Below are 6,000 nucleotides of genomic sequence, written 5' to 3' on the forward strand. Positions count from 1 at the left end.
TTTTTAATTTCATCCATTGCTAGTGGGTAAATGTGACACTGTTGTATCCTTTTGGATACATCCTTTGATTCAGTTGGAACAGATTTTCCCAGTTTTTATATCATGTTTTAAAAGTTACAGTAAAGCTCTTTTTAAGGGCTCTGGACTGGTATGAGCGTTTGTACAGTATTTTGTGTGTGGCATGAGAGCACAGCAAACAAATCGAATTGCATTCTGAATACGAAGAATGTCCTTCTGATATCATGCCATTGCGACTTTTCATTTCAAATTTTGTTCAATTGCTCTGAAACATGGGAAGCATCATTGCATATTTAACACTGAAGATGCCCAACATGCCATAAAATTACATAATCGCTTGAAAAACATTGATGAGGGGAAACTTTTAAAAGTTGTGTTACCTGTATGTACAAGGGCGCTTCATAAACACACAACAAACGGACGGCACTTCATTACCAAATACAAGGTGAAACAAAGTATTACCTGCATTTTTTTGTCACATTGTTGTCAACAGTGATTTGGGAAATAAAGGTTATCAAAACATAATGTTATTTGTGAATTGTTTACTTGTGTGATTCAATGAGTAACACTACAGCAGAGCATACCAGTTCCTGGTTATGGTTATTTGAACACTGTTCTTCTTGTCAAGTGGAAAAAATGCACATAATTTGTGAGAAGTCCAACTACATGATTAGCTCACAGACTTATTTGGTGTTTGTTTAGGCTAAGAAACGGCAAATTCATTTTTTGCTGTAAAAATTTTTTTGCCGTAAAATCATGAAATTCTGACAAATTTGGAAGAAGAGTTACTTGATTCAATACTCGCATTGTTTAGGCAAAAAAACAATGAATATTATATTGTACTTCAATTGTGTAAATCAAGCACAATTTTATGTTGTGTACTTTTGAGCAATCGAAAATTAAAAAAAAAATATCTTAAAAAACACCTAATTTCGCATTCGTTTTTGAAACTGTCGTGGACTTTGAGACATAACAAGCCTTATTAGCCTACATGACATATACTATAACATATATTATAGTACATTATATTCCTGGCGGTGGTTTATGCACCCCCCCCCCCTTTTTTCGCCAAAAGCACATACTTTTGCAAAGTGTGTCATTTTGCATAGTTAAGCCTATGCAAAATTACATACTTTTCCAAAATTGTGTGCTTTTGCTTATGCAACTTAGTATATATTATATAGAGAAACGTATGAGACCTAATGTCTTATAGTACATAATATTTCTGGTGGTGGTGATTTATGCACAGCCCCCCCCCCCTGTTTTGCATGCTTATGCAAAATTACATACTTTTCTAAAAGTGTGTACATTTGCTTATGCAACTAGCCTATACTATATTAATAAACGTATAAGACATAATGTCTTATAGTACATTATATTTCTGGTGGTGGTTTATTCACCCCCCCCCCCCCCTTTCGGCTAAAACCACATACTTTTGCCAAATAGGCTATGTAATTTTGCATGGTTATGCAAAATTACATACTTTTCCAAAAGTGTGTGCTTTTGCTTATGCAACTTAGTATAGGTCTATACTATATTAATAAACATATAAGACCTAATGTCTTATAGTACATTATAATTCTGATGGTGGCGATTTATGCACCCCCATCCGTTTTTGCCAAAACCGCATACTTTTGCAAAATATATTATTTTGCATGGTTATACAAAATATGCTTTTCCAAACGTGTGTGCTTTTGTTGATTCAACATACGCAAGCCTATACTATATTAATAAACGTATATGTAAGACCTAAGGTCTTATAGTATCATTATATTTCTGGTGGTGGTTTATGCACCCCCTCCCCGTTTTTTTTTTTTTTACATACTTTTGCAAAATCATTTTGCATGGTTATACAAAATTAAATACTTTTCCAAAAATGTGTGCTTTTGCTTTAATATGCAACTCATATACTATAATAATAAAGGTATATAAGACATAATGTCTTATAATACATTACATTTCTGGTGGTGGTTTATGCACCCCCCGTTTATTGCCCAAACCATATACTTTGGCAAAGTATGTCATTTCGCATGGTTATACAAAATTACATACTTTTCCAAAAGTGTGTGCTTTTGCTTATGCAACTTAGTATATACTATAAAGACCTAATGTCTTACAGTACATATATTTTGGTGTTTTGTTTTGCCAAAACCACATATATAAAGTATTAATATTAAACATACATAAATATATCATTTTGCATGGTTATGCAAAATTACATTTTCCAAAAGTGTGTTGCTTATGCAACTTATTATACGTTTGTTAATATAGAATATACTAATACATTATTAAAATTAAAAATTACATTTCCGGTGGTGGCTATGCACCATACCACTCAGTTACCCCCAATTTACTAATTATGCCAACTTTCATACGTTTGCAAAATATGTCATTTTGCATGATTAGGCCTATGCAAAGTAAAATATTTCCCCAAAAGTATGTGCTTTGCATATGCAACTTGGTAGGTCTATATAGGCATATATAATAATAAACGTATAAAAGAAATGTTTTAGGCCTATTGTACATCATTACGGTGATTTATGCCCCCCCCAACCCACGTTGTTGCCCGTAGTTTTTTACCCGTATTTCTTTCACACAGTGTACTAAATATAATTAGTAAAATTGGAAGTAAATGGGCTAAGTATGATAGCCAAATCTCAGTTTGGATGAGGTATAAGCGAGAGATGAGACTGTTAAAATACCAAATACCTCCAGCTACCTCAAAAAGCTCCGTGGAATGAATGGTACGGCACATTATTCAGTGGTGTGCTCCCGCTTTGGTAGTATGCGCCCTGATTCCATATAGCCAGCCCGTATGCCCCAACACGTGTTTCTAGACAAAACATCTATTTTGTATAGCCCCTACTAGCTCCTACTTACCGCAAAGTATGATGTTTTGCTTATGCAAAACTCCATGTTTTAACGTAAGTATGTGTTTTTGCATATGCAAAAGTACATACTTTCATAAAGTATGTAGTTTTGCATATGCAAAACATCATATTTTGCATAAGTATGTGCTTTTGCACGCAGCACCGGGCGTGACACAGACTATGTCGTACGCTTCTGTGAGATTTTGGCCCTAAGTTATGCTCCAGGAGCAGCTGCTCCGGGAGCATGGAGCATGAATAATCTGGAGTAATATTCCAAGTCCAACATGCTCCAGGAGCATGTTTTGAATGCACAATTCTCCAGGAGCATATAACACATGCTCCAGGCGCATATTGTGAATGCACAATGCTCCAGGAGTATATAACAAATATGCTCCTGGAGCAGTGTACATAGTGTTGGACGTAGAATATTACTCCAGATTATTCATGCTCCATGAGCATTCCCCTGGATTAGCTGATCCTGGAGCATCTGCTCCTGGAGCATAATTTCGGGCCAAAATCTCACAGAAGCATGTCGTACGCGCTTTTTTGCCCAAGTCGAGGCTTTATTCTTATCGCGACGACTGAACGAAAAGAAAACCACTGCAACAGACTATTGATGCGATGGTCACAAACGCTGACGAAACGTTGGATAAAACCGGTCTCAAATCAAAGCTTAGAATAAAAAAAAAAAGCTGCGTATAAAAAATAGACTGTCTCGCTGCAATTATAACATTTCACAAATCTCATATAAACAATATCTTCATGTGTGTCCTTTATTTTAGGTGATGGTCACCACAATCTTGTGGAAGATGTGCCACTTCAAAAGTGGGAATCTGTTCTGACAATAAATTTGACCTCGCCATTCGTGCTTATAAAACACTTTATACCAGCTATGAAGAAAAGGGGTAGGTAGCAAAGCATGGAAGACATAACCTTAATCTCCAACATAGGGCGGGTTGAATTCAAATGGACTCACCAATTTAGGTATACCACATTCGATTTTTAGGACCTTTACTACCTCTGCAATAAACTTCCCGGCAAACACACAACGTTTAACAGAAAACGTTTAAATGTCGGGTTATTATAAAGGTTGATTTTTTTTGGCTCTCACAAATATGGCGGTCAAGTGGTTTCACTTTTTCGGTCGCCGCTCGCTATCCATGTATAGAGGTCAGTGGGTTCAATGGATAGGTACTGCGTGAACGTTGCAGTGCAGGGCGATATAGTCAAAAATTGTATTCATTTATTGCTATGGTAGCCTTACGTAACTGTTACAGCGAATAACCCCATAAAAACAGGTAACCAAAAAAGTATATAGGGCAAAAATGAGATACTAAGATGGTTTAAAAGCACTTTATAGGTAGAAATATTTTATAATTTGAGTCAATGAGATGATAAACATATGTATGTAATCATACTTTTTAAATTTGCAAGAAAAGGAAGAAGAGAGGTAGGTATTGATGAAAATCATGATATTACGTACCATAACCTTAATTTGATATACTTTTCAGGCTGGGGTCGCATAATCAACATTTCCTCGGTATTGGGAGTTAGAGCACATGCAAAATCCGCGGTGTATACTTCCTCAAAACATGGACTTAATGGATTGACTAAGGCAAGTTGGCGGTTGACTAGTGCGAGGTGACCTATCTGCAATAGCTGCTCTATAGATATATTGCACACTTATGACACGTAGCAGCTATTGCCAAATACCTAATATACCAATACCTATTTCAATTCATCCGAAAGTCCAGGGAAATAAATGAGGTGTCACTGGAGCTGGAATAGATAATAGCTGTTGTTAGCACTATCATATGCAATACCGTAGAAACCCGTCTATAAGGAATAGAAGCGACTGTGATGATAGCATATTTCACGCTAGCGCCCTCCACAATATTATATCATTATGGAATTTGAGCAAATCATTTACCGACACAAGCAGGTATACAATGTATTATTTTATCTTTATTTCGCATCTCACGAGCATAGCTCACTTGGCAAGGCATAAGACTTTGGTTCTTTAGATCGGAAGATGGTGAGTTCGAGCCTCATCACGGTCACACAAACTTTTATAAACAAAATATTGTTCAAACTTTTCATTTATATTTTCTTGCATTTTCTAAAGACTCCTTTCGTGATCATTTTTTTTCATATTTAGTTTAATTTATTCTATTGTTTTTCTTTTATTGTTTCTTTTCTTTGTCTTTTTTCTTGTTTAATTTTATTTTTTCTTTATTTTTCTTTGATTCATATAATATTGGCAGGATAAGGAGAGGAGGAACTAAAGACCCATTCAGTGATTTGCTCATCCGGACGATCGTAAAAATCATCAAAATTCACCTTTGTCATTGTCATAGATGTGGTAACATAGCCTGCTAGTGGTTCAGCAGAAAACCGTGTGACACATAATATACATTTGGCTACATTTTATTATACGATAAATACGAATTTATTAAACATGGTAACAAATATTCTCTAGCAGATCGGTTATACGATGGAACTGGTAGGCATAGGCCTATTATAAATTCGGGATATTAAATATCTTCCTGACGAGACAGATCTGCGCATGTGGTCAAATTTAGACGATTCCTTACTAGCCACAGACCGTCCGCTGGAATTAGTTGAATCGCTATGGCTGTTGGTCGGACCTCTCATCTCTCCACATCGATTGTGACCTATCCCCGACATTGCCCTTATGAACTCACATCCTCCTGTTTTATTCCAATACGCTGGCGAAGTTACGTATAATAATCGGATTAACTACCATAGCAATAGGTGAAAACAATTTTTGAATATAGACGAATCCAAATACACGCATTCCTACACCTGACTAGCAGCCTTTAGTTGGGTAGCCGTCGGCTACAATGCACTCAAAATGTGAAATGATTCGGCCTTGGCGGAAATTTTAAACTGCATTCCATCACCCGTTTTACACCTTCCGCGAAAACACAGGCAGACAAAAGAATAACACAATACAGTTTCCTTCGACAAAACACACAGCATGGTCTATTCGCCGTTGAAGTGACATAATAATCGGATTAATACACGCGGTATCTATGCATTGATGTACGAACAAAAGGGCTATATGTATGAATAGATGCGACGGGATTAC

General features: G+C 36.2%; 1 long non-coding RNA gene across 1 annotated transcript in view; it reads left to right on the plus strand.

Annotated features, from left to right (window-relative positions):
* LOC140167954 (uncharacterized) overlaps nt 1-4,504 on the plus strand; it is a 48,990-nt gene extending 44,486 nt beyond the window's left edge. The window contains exons 3-4 of the long non-coding RNA XR_011861106.1: nt 3,671-3,793; nt 4,400-4,504. This is a non-coding gene — a long non-coding RNA (uncharacterized lncRNA). The remainder of the gene's footprint in view (nt 1-3,670; nt 3,794-4,399) is intronic.
* The last annotated feature ends 1,496 nt before the right edge of the window (nt 4,505-6,000 follow it).

Source organism: Amphiura filiformis, chromosome 13, assembly GCF_039555335.1.
Source record: "Amphiura filiformis chromosome 13, Afil_fr2py, whole genome shotgun sequence".
Classification (NCBI taxonomy): Eukaryota; Metazoa; Echinodermata; class Ophiuroidea; order Amphilepidida; family Amphiuridae; genus Amphiura; species Amphiura filiformis.